Genomic DNA, 17,752 nt, shown 5'->3' with positions numbered 1-17,752 from the left:
GACCCTAATCCAATGGGATTGGTGTCCTTATAAGAAGAAAAAGAGACACCAAGAGAATTGGTGTGCTCAGAAAAGGCCATGTGAGGACATAGCAAGGAGGTGGCCATCGACAACTTAAGGAGAGAAGCCTTGCCAGCTACCAATCATGCTGGCACCTTGGTCTTGGATTCTAAGCCTCCAACTGAGAGAAAATAAATTTCTGTTATTTAGCTGCCCAGTCTGTGGTATTTTGTTATGGTAGCCCAAGTAGACTAATATGGATGTTAAGCATCTTAAGGACAAAGACTGTATTTTACTCATTTTTGTACAACCAGGAACTGGAACATAGTAGATGCTGAATAAATAATTCTTGAATGAATGAATACATCAATTAATGTAGCACATCTGGGTCCAGTTGAAAGATCAGATGAGTCCAGGAGCTAAGACAACTTGCTTACTCTTGGGCAGTGGCCATGAATCTGAAGACCTAGAGAATGGACAATAAAAAGATCTTACGTGTGGGTCATAGGGAAAGCCAGGGCAAGGAGATATAGGACCAGGCTGACACATAGCAGGACAAAGGCAGATGTCCAAATTGGTCCTAGAATAGATATCAGGGAAGTCCAGTATTAGAGGAGCCTTGGGATATGGGTAATAGTTACCTTAGACTCTCTAAGACAGTGGTTCTCAACCTTCTGGCCCTTTAAATACAGTTCCTCATGTTGTGACCCAACCATAAAATTATTTTTGTTCTACTTCATAACTGTAATGTTGCTACTGTTATGAATCATAATGTAAATATCTGATAGGCAGGATGGTCTTAGGCGACCCCTGTGAAAGGGTCGTTCGACCGCCAAAGGGGTCTTGACCCACAGGTTGAGAACTGCTGCTCTAAGAGTTCCACCATCTATTGTATAAAGTCTAAACTTCTAACTTAATCAATGAGGCACTTTATAATACGGCTATCACCTACTAGCTTTGCCCACAGCAACTCTCTGGACAGCACAGTAGGTACTCCCTTAATGTTTGCCTCTTGAAGGCTAGGGTGTGTCTTCTTCACCTTTGTTTTCACCTAGCACCTAGAAAAAGGCCTGCTATATTGCAGGTGCCATTAAATATTTAATGAATGGGACAGAATATTAAGCAGTCGGCCCGACAGCTCCTATGACACTTGCCTATAAAGAATGTTTCCCAGTGACTGAGAGAGCAGCTCTGACTAGGAGTCCTCTGTAAGGTCCTAAATTAGTTTCATATTGCTGGTTCAACAAATTACCAGAATCTTACAGGCTTAAAGCAACAGAAATTTATTGTCTGAAATTAATCCTTCCTTTCCTCTTCCAGCTTCTGGCAGTGCCAGGTGTTCCTTGGCTTGTAGTCGTGCAGTTCCAGTCTCTGCCTCTGTCTTTACATGGCCACTGGCTCTGTGTGTTCTCTCCTGTCTGTGTCTTCTTCCCTTCTTTTCTCTTTCAGGAACATTTGTCATGGGATTTAGGGCCTGTGCTAATCCAGGAGGGCCTCAGGTCAAAATTTTTAATTACCTCTGGAAAGACCCCTTTTCAAATAAGTTCACATTCACAGCGTCATTGTAAACAATCTTTGGGGGGACCACTATTCAGCTCCCCCAGTCTCTGAAAACAGAGACTATCTCACCAGGGAACAAACAGAGGAGACATGAGTAAAAGTTGGGTCTACAGGAAAGCTTAGTCTCATGGCTCAATAACTTCATGAAGCTTATTTTTGCTTCAAGGAAGGAAACAAAATAAGGTCATCAGCTCAGCTCAATTTGGTGCTAACTCATTGAGCCACTGACCTAAGCTTCCTTAAACTTCTTCTGACTAGGACAGGAAGATAGAACCCAGAGGAAAGATATGAGGACTAAGTAACCCCACCATGGACTGTGGAAGACTGCAAAACAGGAGAAAATTTTCCTTCCCATCACATTAAACTCTAGTTTAAAAAAGACAGTGAGTGAGATAATTCAGTTTTTAAGGGGTAGAGAAAAATATACCATCATATACTAAGGGATTATTGGTCAGGGTTCTACAGAGAAACAGACTCAGTAGGATATATACACACACTCATGTATATAAAAAATAAGGGAACTGATGGTGCAAATTGCCACATATGATGAGATGAGATGTCCCAGTTCAAGCAGAGAGACAGGAAAAGAAAAGTGAATTCCTCCTTTTCTGCCTTTTGGTCTATTCAGGCCCTCAGTGGAGTGGCCAATGCCCACCCATGTTAGGTAGGGCCATCTACTTCACTAAGTCACTGAACCAAATGTCTCATCCAGAGACACTCTCACAGACATACTCAGAAACAATGTTTAATCTGGGTATCCCTTGGTCAGTCAAGCTGACATATCACAGGTGGTGAGGATGAATTCATTGCAATGATTTGGGCTCTTTGTATTAATGTTTTAATGAAATTTGCATATCCTTTGATCCAGAAATTCCTCAAGTAAGGCAAAGATTTAGCCACAAGCATTGCAATTGGAAAAAATTGGAAATAACTGCTATTTCCAACAATAGGTGAATATTTATATACATGGTGGCTATCTTTTTGGTATAAAAGCATATTCCTATTAAAAAACAGTGGTATTGTTGAAATGTACTCCTTGACCTGCAGTGACAATCATATATTATTGGATAAGAAAAGATTAAAAAGTGTGTGTACAGTATTATTCAATTTTGATTAAAGCACTTATATTTAGCAAAAAGACAGAAAAATATGTACTTACATACAAACAGTCATTACCTCCATTTGGGACAATTATTAGCAATTCTTTTTTGCTAATTTTTATCTTTGGTCTCTCTATTCTGAGCATGTATTTCTTATATGATAAAAGAAAGTTATCTTAAAATAGAAAAATGTGGTTTCCTAGAGTTAACTTTCTCTAGACAATGTGTATTAGCTGCTGCTACCATATTTATCTAGCATGTTGATCTCTGATCCAATTTGCATGGTCATGTTAAAAATAGCATTTATTCTTACATTAGTAAGAAACAAGAGCAGGCCAGTGGGTTTGTTTAAACATTTATAAAGTGCTGGCACCCAGGCTGGCTTGAGGATTCTAATAAACTCATCTCACTTTTTCAGAACGTCTTGGCTGCCTAACCTTCTGGACTGTCTACACTCTAAGGCATAAAAAGCTGGAAATATAGTTGCTCCTCACTTTGGATTTCTTACTTAAAATGACTGAATGCTAGATTAAATGAAAGGGGTTTGTGAAAGCACTTTGCAAGTTGTATGCAGTTACTCAAACAAGGGGCTCATTGTCATCAATGTGCCTGAAGGTACTTGGAAATGCTGTGAGTCTGGGGACTCCAACTCCTCCCGTGGAGCCTTGATTGTTTTGGGAATGAGGAGGTGGCCTCAGGAGGGGAGGATTGGGGGCCCACCAATTCAACCTGAGAGCCCCCAGTTGTGTCAATGGTATATATTGAGACTTCTGTGGCTCCAGGAAAAATGAAAAACCTCTTATTGGTTCACTTTCCTCATTTTAGAGAAGTACAAAGCAAGGCCCTGGGAGGGGAAGTGACTTTCCTAAGGTCACTTAATGACTGAGACTTCCAGTAAAAGAGACTCTTTTGATTCCTAGCGCTGTGTCATGTTGTCTCTGGTCTCCACTGTTTCCTTCTAATAAAGCAGAAACTTGAAACCCTCTCATTAAAGCAAAGGCTGCCTTTGATCTGGCAAAAGAAATTCAGGAGAAAAATTTCCCAATAAATTCACCCCAACTCCAACCACATTGCACTGTTTTATTTTTAGACACGATAAACACCTTATTGATTGATGTGTTCCATTGCATATTGACTTGTGTCTGTGCACAAGAATGTAATAACGATAGTTAACGCCTACAAACTTCTTATTACACTCTGTGTATTATTCTAAGTGCTTTCAGGGGTGTTTACCCACGTAGTCATTACAAAAGCCAAAGAGGAAAAAAACCCCATTTTAACTACTTTTTAAAGATGAAAAGATTGAACACAGAGAGGGTAAGAACTTGCCCAAGGTCTCAGAGCTGGTAAGTGAATATGTGAAGGTTCAGTAGTCAGTGCCAAAGTCAGTCCTCTTAATCATTATGCTATGCTTCTCTTTGTGTAGATGTGAATCTTACAAATTCTGTTCATTGTTATATCTTCCATACCCAAATACTGTTTAAATCCCTATGCCCTAGAGAATGAATAAATACAGTATTAAGTGGGCTGCTGCTCCTTGTTTTACAAGACACTGGCACTACATTTCACTGGCATTTCATTCACTGGAATGACTTACGAAGAAGAAAAGTCGTGATTTTTGATTTAAATAAATTATCTTCACTCTAATTCTTTTGGTTATACTTTTCTAGACACAAGCCTAAGATCCCCCACCCCAAAACAACAACAACAATGGCAACAAAAACCTTTGTGTAAGCTAGAGAAATAGTGGAAAGACTCACTGTATTCCTGGCAAGACATAAAACTTCACTTGCTATGGTCCATAAAGTATCCAGAATAATTCTATGCATAGTCATTAAAGAACTCTATAAAAGGCACTGAATATTGAGACCACTCAAGCAATCTGATTGCTTAATTAAATCTCTAGAAATGCTCAATAGTGCCAATTGAAACTGTATCACCCATAAAAGAAAGAGTACGTGCCTTCTTTTTTTTTCTTTTCATTTTTAGTTTATAATAGCAATAACGACCTTGGCTCTGAGCATTTCCTGGAGATTAATGACTGACGAGGCTTAATGGCCCTTGACTGCCCCTCCAGTGGACTATCAACTCCTCCCAACTTGTCATTCACCCCCGAAAAGTAGCCCTCATCTCACTCTGGTTTGCTAAGCACTGCCAGTATTTGTGAGAGTGAGGATTGGTTTGTGAATAGTGATTTGTGGATTCTTGAAAACTTTGTGACAATATTGACATCACTGATGAGGACAGGTTCCTAACTAACCTCAGAGGTAAACATTGCTCTGAATGTATACACCGAATGTATACAAAGGAGCTTGATTTCCTCCACTTCACGTTCCCGTGTGATGGTGTAAAGGGGCCTGCAGGCATTCCTCTACTGTTGAATTTTGTTCTCTTGTGTTCTGCTCTGTGACTTTCTTAAACATGTGTATGGACACGACATGCTTTGGAATACAAAAAAGAGCTTCTTTTGAAAACAAAGATTATGGTATGGCTACATCTTAAGAAATAATTCCGATTATTATTTAACAATACAAGCATGTTTAATTTCCTCTACCCCATCTTAGTGAGGCTGCCACTACCCTGGAAGAACCTACCACTGGTTGCAATCTAATTTGACTGCATTTGCTTCCTGATCGTCCACCTCCACCCCACTGAAAAGGCTTAAAAAAGACCAGTCTCTCTCCAGTTCCAGAATGTCAATGTGGCAAATTCCTAGCTCCTGCTTCCCGTCTATCTGCAGACATGTCACAGCTTGGTGAGCCTGTACCATTAGTGTGCCCTTAAACCACTCCGCCTACTGGAAAAATGATATTAGCACTGGGCATGTAAATAGCACTTTAGAATGTACAGAGTGCTTTCGAGGGGCACAAATCCATCTTGTTTTACAGAAGAGGAAGCTGGTTTTGAGAGAGCGACTTGTCCAAGATCATACATCCTGAAGTAGGAGAGGTGTTCAGATTTTCTGATTCTAAACTAGTCTCTTTCTCAGTTTTTTTTCAGTTTCCCATCATCCAAAGAGAGCTCCTCATCCACTTTTTTATTCCTTAAATCATTTCTTTCTTGATGTATCAAGAAAAGTGAAGGGACCTTAAACAATTACAATGGCTATTATTCACTGAGTGTTAACTATGGACATACATTTCACATACATCATTTCATTTCATCTTCCCCATTCAATGATGCAGAAACTGTTACCATATCACAGAGGAGGATAATGTGGTTCAGAGAAGTCATGTATCCTATTAGAGATCATGGTCTCATAGATCTGACCATGTGTATATCTGGCTGTCATGCCATCAAAAGGGACTTGTTCTCTGTGGGACTTTGATGGTTTGACATTTTTTCCCTGCTGTGCAATATCAAATATTGCTTTTCGGTGATCTAAGAATTAAATATTTGAGAATTCTGGACAAATAATGCTAATATCCCCAGGCGGATGGTAGCCAGAATGGAAATCTGTTTAGAGATGGTATGGGTGGACCTTTGGTTTGCCTTGACTATGACAGAAATGCTTCATTTGATAAATAAATTCATGGGTTTTTTTTCCCTCAACTGTGACTTCAAGTGATGTACATTGTAGAACAGCTGGCTGTCATAGCTCTGGACAGACATCTGTAAATTTTGTGATTCTTATGGTTAAATCTTAGGAACATTATTTTATAGCTTCATAGGGCTCTAAGGGACCAAATAAATCATTTATTTCATCCTTACATTTTTCATAGTAAAGAAACTAAAATCCAGGAAGGCTAAATGAGTTGCTTAACGTCTGTAAGCAAGCATTGATTTTTATTTTGGTTTCCTGTTGTCAGTGGTTGATGGGTTGTATATCTGCTGTGTGCCAAGCACTATCCCAGAAACAAGTAACACTATGAGGAATAAGACAGGTCCGGGCCCTGCTCAGAGAGTTTAGGGTCTAGCAGGCGGCATCTTATAATCAACTGAACATGTTACTCATTTTGGAGTATGCTCCTGTGTTCCCGCACCTCATATCCTTACCTGGTCAGATACCACCTAGTTCTTGTAATATAGCACAAGGAATGCCAGCTTTGCCCCTTCCCATCCTTCTACAACCCACCCGGCAATTCCTAGCCAGGGTTTTTTCTTTTAACTTGAAGAAATGGATAAGAGCCGGACCTTGAAAGTGGCCTTTACATACTTCAGGTTTGAGAATGCTCACCACTTGTAGTTGCTCTCTTTTCCCTTAGAGCTTGAGGAATAAGAAGAGAAAGGGGTCACTACTTCCTTTGAAGGCCCCACTTCCCCCTTCTCCATTCTCTGCCTGTCTCCTCTCTTTCATGTGGATGTCATTCTAGGGTGGTTCCACTGGGCCATTTTGCTCTTCATGTGTCCTTGATAGAGGGAGATTAGAGCTCCCCCTAAAGGTTCAAGTGAGGAAGGTGGGGATGTGGTCAGAAGTATCTACCAGCAGGGATTGAGGAAAATCTTGAGAAATAAGATTGCTCCGTCAGTTTTTCAGGTTCTTCATTTATGTGATGTTATTACATAGCCTCAGGAGAACACAGAAACAAACCCAAACAAAAACAAAATAAAAAAATTGCACCTCAGAACTCCAGAGTCCATGGGAATTTATTTTCTTAGGGAAGCTTTCTCCTCTGGTTCCGAACGCTGGAGAGCTTGATTTGCCATCAATATTTAAAATGAAAATAAAGCAGTTCTTAAAGAATGAAGATCACTTAAAACATAGTGCTACTTGAATGTCAAGAAGCCATTATGTTTAATAGCATTTTTAAAACTATTAAAGTTGAGTGGTTACTTTTTATTTTGCGTTTAGTCACTCACGGGAGACATTTATTTAGTCTTATATGCTACAAATAGTGATGCTGTTAGTAGAGAAGATCCTTATTTTGAATAATGGTCTCATCTATATAATATCTCTTGTATAATATATTCATTTCTTACAGAGGGATGAAAATACACACAACTGTTAATAGAGTGAAAATACTATGTAACATATACTCTTAAAGCTATAGCATTGTGAATCAAGAAATACGGTAATTATTTTTAGTTCCTGAAATGGTGTAAATATATAATTTCCATTCCTATATATATTTCAACCACCTTTGGAGAAAGGGGCAACATCAAAATTTTAAAAAAAATGTCTTCAACGTCTCTTGTCAAGAAGTTTAGGATACAATACCACCAAGTCCACTTCCCCAACATATTCTAAAAGCACAAGCCTGAGAAGAAAACTATGAATAACTCTTTTGTTCCTGAATGTTATTTTATGAAGCAGATTTTAAACTGCCATCTGGTTTACATGGACAGCCTGTAGTCACTTTTAAAAGGAAAACAGTGATTTTGTAGAAACCTTTCACTCTTTTCTTTTAATTTTCAGTCTCCTATCAGATGTATGAGCTTCTTGAAAATGTGAGATCTAAAACCAGAGAAAACTGCACATTCGGGACAAAGATGGTATTATCTGTTGGATCGACATTTGTTTTTTTTCTGAGCAGAATCAGAAATGTGGAAGGCATTGAGAACTCAGGAGAGGTCCTAGGAGTGTGAGGAGCTGAATCATGATTCTCCTGTCGATAGCATCTGCTCCAGGAGCACCTGATCATAAACAAGTTGGTGTTCTGGAGTTCCCCACCCGGGAACATGTGAGTGATAACCTTGAATGAGAATACCCACCGCTTATTGGGTGCCTGCTGTATACCATGCATCATGTTCCACACTGACTAATTTTGTCAATTAAGGTTCTTTTGGGTGTAAGTGACAGAAAATCAAGTGAGCTGTGAATCAATCCAAGGTTCAAGCAGTGTCACCAGGAAGCTGTTTTTCTCCATTTCTCAGCTCCCCTTCTTGGATGTTGTTTAGTGTAACTGTGTAGTTAGAGCAGGGTTTTCAGCCACAGCACTACTGAGATTTGGGGACAGAAAATCCTTTGTTGTGGGGGCTTTCCTGTGCATTGTAGAATGTGAAGCAGCATCCTGACCTCTACCCTCTAGCTGAGAATAGCAGCTCTCCCCCCCCGCGCCCCCCCCCCCCATTCTCAGAGTTGTGACAACCAAAAGTGTTTCCAGATATTATCAAATATCCCCTGTGGGATGTGGGTCGGGTTGGCGGGCGGTGGGTGGAGGACAGCTCTCCCTTCCTGCCCTCCAAGGGGAACCACTGGGATAAACAAAGATGGTTGCCAGGTGCTCCTGATTGGAACCCATCAGAGAAAAGTAAGTAAGTATCTCAATATTCCCAGGGAAAGCCATGTGAGGTCTTGGTGGAGCTGCTCAGTAGGTGGCTCACCCTTGAAGCAGTCGCCTGGAAGTCAAATCTAAAGCCAGCTCTGATTGGCAGGCCCAGGTCATAGGCCTGTCCCAGGGTTGGGGATAAAGCCCCTCTCACACCATCTGGATGGGTGTTGGGTGCAGAGAGAATCCTCCGGTAAAAATCAGAGATATAGCTTGAAGAAGAGTGGAAACTAATAAGGCAAAGAGATTTCATTTATTTTCACAACAACCATCTGAGGCAGAGAGAGAATAAGTAAGTTGTCCAAGGTCACACAGCTAATGAGTGGTGAGATAGATAATCATTTATCATTTATTATCTGATATAAAACAAATGGGGAATGAACAACATTAAAAAATGCCTGTCCTTTGGCAATGGTAGAATTGTCAAGAGTTAACATATTCTTATTATCCAGGTAGATTACTGTACTTTCCTGATGCTCAGTAATTTTTCAATTACAGTATCATAAGTGGTCAAATGATATAGTTAAGCCAATGCTAATGCTACTTTAGCATTAACACCTACCTCTGGTTCATGATGAGTTAAATAGGATTTTCTTCCATTTTTTTTTGCTAACTTAAGAAACCAGCCACGATGAATGAAACTGTTTCTAACAGAAAATGCATTCTGAATGCTAAAGCACCTGCTTACCAATGAACTTTTGGAGTGCAGTCCATGGCTGAGCTAGGGACTGCCATTGTTACGAAACTGGCACTGTATTTTCAGGTTATTCATTTCTTCCAGGGGACTTGAAGTATTTGTTCAAAGTTTCAACCTGCTGGTTGAATTTCTAACAATAATGAAATCTACACAACTTCCCCTGTTACCGACCAGAAAGTGACCCGAATCTAAGAGTCTATGAAACAATGGAAACATGTACACCGAACTCTGGGAGTTTACCTGTCACAAGCCATCTCCAGTCCCATCTTTAATCAAAGGCCTTTGTTAATCAGATCGGGACAGGTTGTAAGTCACTGTATCTTAAGAGACTTCAACTCTGTATTGAGCTCAAAGTTGATTTACTTACATGAGGTGGGAAGGAAACATGATTTTTTTTACGTAGGAAATGCATTTGCTTCGTTTCAAAGCGGCCCAGTTCCGGGGAAGCAGAGATCTCTGCTCTCCTTATAGACAAAAAGCACGTAGGTGTGTGTTTGGAAGTGTGGTACTTGTTGCAAAATTTTCTTACTTGCCTCTCCCCAAAATTTTTAACAACTGAATACATTCCCCTTAAACAGGCTGCCATTTGGCACCGTTGCCATGGACTTCTCCACCTCGCAGCCACTCTTCTGCATAATGTGATGTTAATTACGGGGGGAGGACCCCCTGACTTAAATTTAGTGTAAGTTTAACTCACTCAAGGGGTTTCTGGTGAGTTATTCCCTCTAAGATATGATGTGACAATATCTACTTAAGAGCACTACTGCCTTAATTTTTACTTTTACCATCAGGTAAGCACGTTTATATCAAGAATGTTCAAGAATTGCAGAAAACAGCTGCATAGAGTCTTCAGAGAAATCGCTTTTGCTGCCTGTAATTTCTGCACTGTTTAAACACCGTGCTGAAGGAATTTGAAATCAAGATGATTGACATCACTGAGCTTTCTTCATGCTGCACACATGGTCTTTTTTAAAAAGAGTACTCTGTGCGCAAAACATAATTGCTCTCTGCTTCTGCAAAGGGTTCCCTTCAATAGAATTGCATTTTCCTGATAGAACTGATTAGAATAAATTAAACGAGCCACTCACTTCTTCTCCCAGTTTGCAAACTTTGAAATTTTTAACAGGGTTTTTATGTAGGCATACACTGTGCAACTCTACACAGTATTTAGGAAAATGTATTATAAGTGCACTTTTGAAAACCTAGATAACAATGTCCCCAGTAATACGAAAAGATGGCAAAACATCGAGCCCAGGGCACCATCAGGCCTCTGCTCCTTGGCCATCAAGCAGATGGTGTTTCAAGTCAGCCAGTTCTTGTCAGCCCAGCCGGGGCCCTCTCTTAGATGGGAGCTGCCTTGGGTGAAATGTGATATTCTTTCTGCATCATCGCTTGGTAAATGTTCATGAGGAGAAGCAAACTTCTTGGGCTGGGCTAGCTTCCATGTCTTCCATAATCATTAGCTTTACTCTTTCAAAAAAAAAAAAAAAAGAAAAGAAAAAGAAAAAGAGGTTGCCCTGGCCAGTGTGGCTCAGTTGGTTGGAGCCTGGTCTCATGCACTGAAGGGTCTGAGGTTTGATTCCCCGTCAGGGCACATACCCAGATTTCAGGTTTGATCCCCAGTGGAGATCATTGCTTCTCTCTCACATTGATGTTTCTCTCTCTCTCTCTCTCTCTCTCTCTCTCTCTCTCTCTCTCTCCCTTCCTAAAATCAATAAAAACATATCCTTGGGTGAGGATAAAAAATGAATATATACATAAGTATATAAAAAATCAATAAAACATACGCTCAGGTGAGGATAAAAAATGTATAAATGCTTAAGTATACTCACTTATATGCATCCATATATGTGTATGAATACTACTAGTACATTCTATTCATTATTAATTACTTTATATTATGTGTATGTGTGTACATGTTACAGAGTTGGGCTTGCTTTAAGACTTTTTATAAAGAAATCACGACCAAGCTTTCTCCTGATTTTATTTATGAACGTGTGCATTATTTTAGTGGTAAATCGATGTCACTTGTAGGACAGAAAATACGCCTGAGTTTGTTAAAATGTTGCAAAATAATAGCTACTTGGCTTAAGGTAAGTTATTGGGTATCTGGCAGTTGTTTTTTTAAAAAACATTGATGCATCGATCAGATCAGCCCAATGACTGCAGAATGACAATAACCCAAAATAGAAAGGAGGAAAGGAGCAAAGAATTCTTGGTGGAAGATGGAGCAGCAGGAGACACATCAGAAATAATCCACTCAGCTTTAGTTTTCTTTCTGAACTGGACCATGTCTCATTGTGTCTATTGTCACTGGGTGTTATCAACCTTAAATATGTGGTTTACTTATTATTCTCAGGGAAATTTGAGAGGAGTTAAGGAGAACAGCCAGTGAAGTCTTTAGACATTCTGATCAGGTTTCTTCCAGGGTAAATTTCCACTCCCTCAGCGGGGAGTGTTTTGCATGATCAGACTCCGGGGAGAAAATGTTATTGCATAGAACAAAGCCCAGGCAGTGACTCATATTAAACTGACCAAGGTGGGGGAGGGGAGCGTTGACCTGGGGGGAGGGAAAAGGTAGGGACACAATTTACTTTCTAAAAACTGACTCCGGCTTTCTGGGAAATGAAAAACCTCCGAAGTCTCCGCGTTTCCCGGTGCTGCTTTTATATAAAAAGTATTTGCCATGTGTCATAAGGATTTTCTAGGATGAAATGAAGATTTTCAGTCAAGGGAAGAAATACCAGGAGGCTCTGGAAGAAAAAAAAAAATAACAAAACCGTTTTTGTCACTTATAGCAATTAGTTATAATATCAACTACAATTGACAGGCTGGACCTGGCTAATTTAATAAAGCCATTTACTGCTCACCACCAGAAACAGGACTTTAAAAGATACAGGTTTTAAAGGCGAGACACTTCTTGCCTGGATTGGCATGTTTCAATAAGACACCACCTACAAAATGGATTCTCCTCACATTAGCTAATACAACTTGAATCTCAGACACCTTTCTTTCCCCCCCGAAGGTTAGAGATTCACAGACCATCACTGTCCCGATGTTTCCTATTGTTATCAGGCTGCCTCTTGATTAAATGATACAGTTCTGCAATTCAATCCTTTTAATTATGTTTTTTATCATTACAACATGCACCAGGGTTCTAAACGCCGGAGGATTTATTGATAAGGGCGTCTTCCACTGGTACTGCCTCATTTTATTGCTGTTTTTACAATGGTTTCTAACTAATAAAATGTTATCTTATTCATTTTGTTTATGTGTAATAAATCAGAAACCTTTCCCCTTCTCCTGCTCTGCAGATATGGGTGTGCAGGGGTGTGCAGGAGGCGGGGTGGGGATCTCCAGGTGCTAAACCCACCACATCTTTTGCATACAAATAGAAATTAAGAGCATCTCATTAAGGAAAGCATCACCTTTTCTGCTTGACCTAGGGAAAATTAATATTCTAAATACAAAACCATGTGACTTGGGGTTTTGCCTCTTTCCAGGAACCGAAGCTGGGAAAAGATGTCTGGACTAAAGCCGAGATTTCTTCTCTGTTCCTATGAGAAATATTATGTCCTCAAACATGGAAATACATATGATGGGGGAAAAATAGGGTGTGCAGTTTTTAGGCATCTTTAAAGCCTGGATGCTATATGCATTCAACAGATATTTATTACACCCTTGGAATGTTTCAGATACTGTGATAGTCTTGCCAAGGTGAACAAGAGACACGATCCCCGCCCCCTGCATGCCCCCTCCCCCCCAGCCCCCAACCCCTCTGCCTGCCTGATTGCCCCAACCGCCTTTGCCTCGCCCCGCACCTGGGACCCAGGATTCCCTCCCCCGGCCAGTCACAGGCACCTGGGGCCCAAGTTTCCTCCCTCTGACTGGCTGCAGGCACCCAGGACCTGGGCTGGTTTCACCCAGGCTGGCCATAGCCACAGGGGACTGTGGGCGGGCGGCTTCACCTGGGCCGCAGGTCCTGGCACCTGGGACCACGAGGCGGGTGGCTTGTCCTTCTCTCAGGCTGCAGGCACATGTGCTGGTCCCAGAAACTGTGGGGTGTGCAGCTTGTCCCTCTCTTGGGCCGCAGCCTGGCTGGTCCCCATTCCTCTCTCCCGGGTGTTGAGGGTGTGAGCTGTTACAGCGTGACGGTGTGAGGGCGTGATGGCCATTTGCATATTAGCTCTTCATTATATAGAATGGGGAAATAGACACCAAGCAAATGTTTATGTCAATGAATATGTAATTTGTGATAAGGGTTAGAAAGCTTGGAAGTTGAGAGAGTATATCACGTTAGGATTCATTCACTCCTTATTTAGACTGGAGCCACCTGCTTTTGAGGTACTGGGCTGACCCCGGGAGTGAAGGACTGGATAAAGGGCAACCTGTGCAGACAGTCCCACAGCGCCCCACGATGGAGATACTGGGGAGCTGCAGCTTCAGCAGCCCCTCTCTGATGGAGCACAGTGGTGGAGGGTTATAGTAGTGTTCAGAAAAGGCTGTCTACTATGCCCAGTGGGCATGGCTCAGTGGTTGAGCATTGACCTATGAACCAGGAGGTCATAGTTCAATTCCTGGTCAAGGCACATGCCCAGGGTTGTGGCTCAATCCCTGGTGTGGGGCCTGCAGGAGGCAGCCAATCAATGATTCCCACTCATCATTATTGTTTCTATCTCTCTCCCTCTCCCTTCCTCTCTGAAAGCAATAAAAAAGTCTATTAAAAACAAAACAAAAAAAAGGCTGCCTACCAGAGCCTCCATTCTTACTGTGTGTTGAAAAGCTTTCCAGTGCAGGATGGCATGGGCCAAAGCAAGGGATGGGAGTCATGCTTGCAGAGGCGAGTGAAGAGTTCTAGGAAGAAAACACATGGGACATGCAGTGGCTGGAGGTGAGCCTGGAAAGGCGGGTTGAAAGGGAATGGTGAAGGCAGTTGGGTGCCTTGCAAACCACTTGGACTTTGAGACTTGTGGGGAGCCGTGTGGGACTTTAAAAGGGAGGGTTATAGTGGACATTGTCAATTGCCTAAGGAGCACCCATCCTGCCCATTACCCCTCCTGAGAATACTTCAATTGACCTTCAGGAATTCATCCACCAGCCAATAGCCCACATGCTCCAGGGGAAGTTGAACTACCTCCAGATGCAGGGCTTGGACCTAGGAAGGGGATCCTCCATACCCCCTGCTATGTCCATGATTCTGATCTGGCCACTTTGGTCAAGATCAAAACTAATAACTCACATCTTCACTTTGGCTGAAGGGATCAATTTTGAAATGGCATATGACCAATTCCCTCCAATTAGATGCAAAGAGGTAGGGAGGTCTGTTCAGGAATTGTGAAAAAGACATTTCTTGTCTCCTAAGACAGCCATTGAAAAGGATTCAATGTCCTCTTTTTCTATGGTAGTTGTGGGGTGCAAAAGTGAGGTCCTGACTGCTCTAGCTGGCATGCTCCCTGCAGCAAAGTCAACCTGAAGATGAAACACTCAGCCCGAGCGAGGTGCTGGCTTCACAGGTTTGTATCCTAACTATGCCCCCTACTCACCTGTTATCTGAGGCAAATGCACCTCTCTGAGCCACAGTGTTCACAGTGGAGATAATAATACTCATCTCTTGAGAGCCTGGCATAGTACTTGGCTCATGGTTAGTGCTTTTTAAATATTAGTTATTTTTATCCATTCATTAAATGTTTACTGAGAGTGCACTGTGAAGCATTGAGGATATAGGGTGAGTAAGAAAGTCACAGTCTGCTCCCTCAACGGATTTGCAGGGTGTGACTTACCACGCATATCTCTTGCAAATATTTCATTATCCTCCATAATGTAGAGACTGACATGTGCTATGCTCATGTTAAATTTGCCCCATGATGTCTATGAGGTTGGCTTATCTGTAGCAAATACTCATTGAATGACTGCCTGGTGAAAGGAAGTGCCAAACAAGCATGTACTGTATACCTGGTAAGATCCAGGCCACCGTGGCAATGTTCAGGGAGAGACAGTGCAGTTTAATGATTAGGGGCACACACTAGTGTTGGCTTCAGTAAGGCCTTCCTTTGAATTCTGGCTCTGGTGTTTACTAGCTGTGTGATCCTGGACAAATTATTCTTTCCTTGCCCCTGACATGTGGATAATAGTGCCTGTCTTATTAGGGATATTATGAGGAATTAAATGAGATGAAGGAGACTATATATAGTACATTGCCTGGAAGAAAGTAGTTGTCAATAAATTATAGATATTTGTTATTGGGGTGTTTCACTGATATGAAAATCACTTTGTATTCATGAGGGCATTTCATTGTAACAGGTGTCCTGGGCTTTAATCATGGTGGTTGCCTAGCTCCTGAAAACTTTTCTATATGAGAAGAAGTCCAAGGAGGGTGCAGGTATTTTCTGTCTCTATCCACTAATCGCTAGATCCTGGACTAAAATGTGAGTGTGACTTATCAGAAGCTTCTGCCCAGGACTTTTATTCATGAGAACATGATAAAAGAGAAAGGAACAGTTAGGCATTATTCGTGGCACCTATGCTGGACTCTAGACTTTATTGGTGCAGGAGTGTGTCCAGGGCAGCTGAGTCCAGCATTGTGGCAAAAGGTTGGAGGCATGTGGCTTGTAGTGATGGGGCAGGATATTGGCTGTACTCAGTCTCCTTTAGTACTTTCTGAGCCTACTTCTCTAGCCTTCAGATGCATTCCTTGAATATCCCAATACCTTTCAATGAGTTCCCTTCCTATGTACACCAACCAGCATTGACTTTTGTTGTTTGAAAATAATGATCCTGATAGAACAACCAATGCTATAATTTCTAAACAATAAATTTAACTTTTATACTTTTATAGCATGGGTGGACTACCTCATCAGCTATTAAGGGTTAGTTGTGTTATTAAAAAAAGTAAATTTGAAAAAATAATCATTATGAAATTCTCTCTTCCTAAACCATTGAAAGACAGATACCAATCTATGAGGCTGACATATAAAATAATTTTAAAGTTGCTTAATCCAGACTTGATACTTATCTGATAATGTTATCTTATTTCATGGAAATCTTCACTGTATGTGTAACTCAAGAAAATTTTGACTATAAGCTAATCCATGAGGCCAATGCTTTAAATCTAGGATCTGTCCCAACTTTTCACCTTAGCTCGCTTGTGGAATATAGTCTTGTAAAAAGTATTGTTTTAGTCTTAGAAAAGGGAATATTTTTATCAACAATATTTAGATGATTTGTAGTTAAAAATTTTCTTTTTCCATCAGGAAGGTAGTGTCAGTAGAGGACTCCATAAGGATAAATCCAGAGTTGCAAGGCGACCTGGTTTTTCACTGGGGTGTTTTACTGATACGATATGCTTTCAGAACACATTAGAGGCTTTGGTCGCTCCTGGTGTCTTGGTGTGCTAAAAACATACACAGCTAGATAGAAACAGTGATGAATTTATGGACAGAAATAAATTTGAGGGACCTTAGAGATTATCTAGACTAGAGAAGCCAAAGAGCCTCTTTCATGCATGCCAACTTTAATCAATGGGTGGGGTAGCATGTCGGGAATATTTATGAAGTTGTGTCCAGGGTCAGTGGGAAAGAATGCTATGATCAATGAGTACTGTCTGTCATAGGAGATGAACTGGGCAGTAGTGGCACATGTACCAGTTATTTGCACTCTGATCTAATTTAATCCCTTCATCTCACTGGTGAAGAACAGAAGCCCAGAAAGGGGAGGGGCCCTCCATAGCTTGTTAGCTGGAAGTGTTCCTTTTATCAGTTAAGTGCTTCAGTTCCTCCATGGTTCTGTGTAGAATGTGATTTCTAGTTTGCTCTATACATTCCAGTTTGTTATTCGAGGACAACACGGAATCCTGAAAGACATCAGTTGTGGAGTCAAAACACACCTGGGCTTGAATCCCAACCTCACATATTCTTCAATGTCCCCCAAACTTAGCTTTTTCATCTTAGAACAAAATTCACAGTTATTCCCACTCATACTGAGTTGTGGTAATTCATTCATTCCTTTCACAAATATTTCTTGTGCACTTGCCATGTGCAAGACATTGGGGATACAATAGTGAACAAATCAGGCAAAAATCTTTGCTCTCATGGAACACTCTCGTCACTTTAAATGAGATTTATTTGTGTGTGTGTGTGTGTGTGTGTGTGTGTGTGTGTGTGTGTGTATCTCTGCACATGTGTGTGATA

This window comes from Myotis davidii, unplaced genomic scaffold (assembly GCF_000327345.1).
Source record: "Myotis davidii unplaced genomic scaffold, ASM32734v1 scaffold204, whole genome shotgun sequence".
Classification (NCBI taxonomy): domain Eukaryota; kingdom Metazoa; phylum Chordata; class Mammalia; order Chiroptera; family Vespertilionidae; genus Myotis; species Myotis davidii.
The sequence above is the reverse complement of the archived record's forward strand: the minus strand, read 5'-3'. Positions refer to the sequence as shown.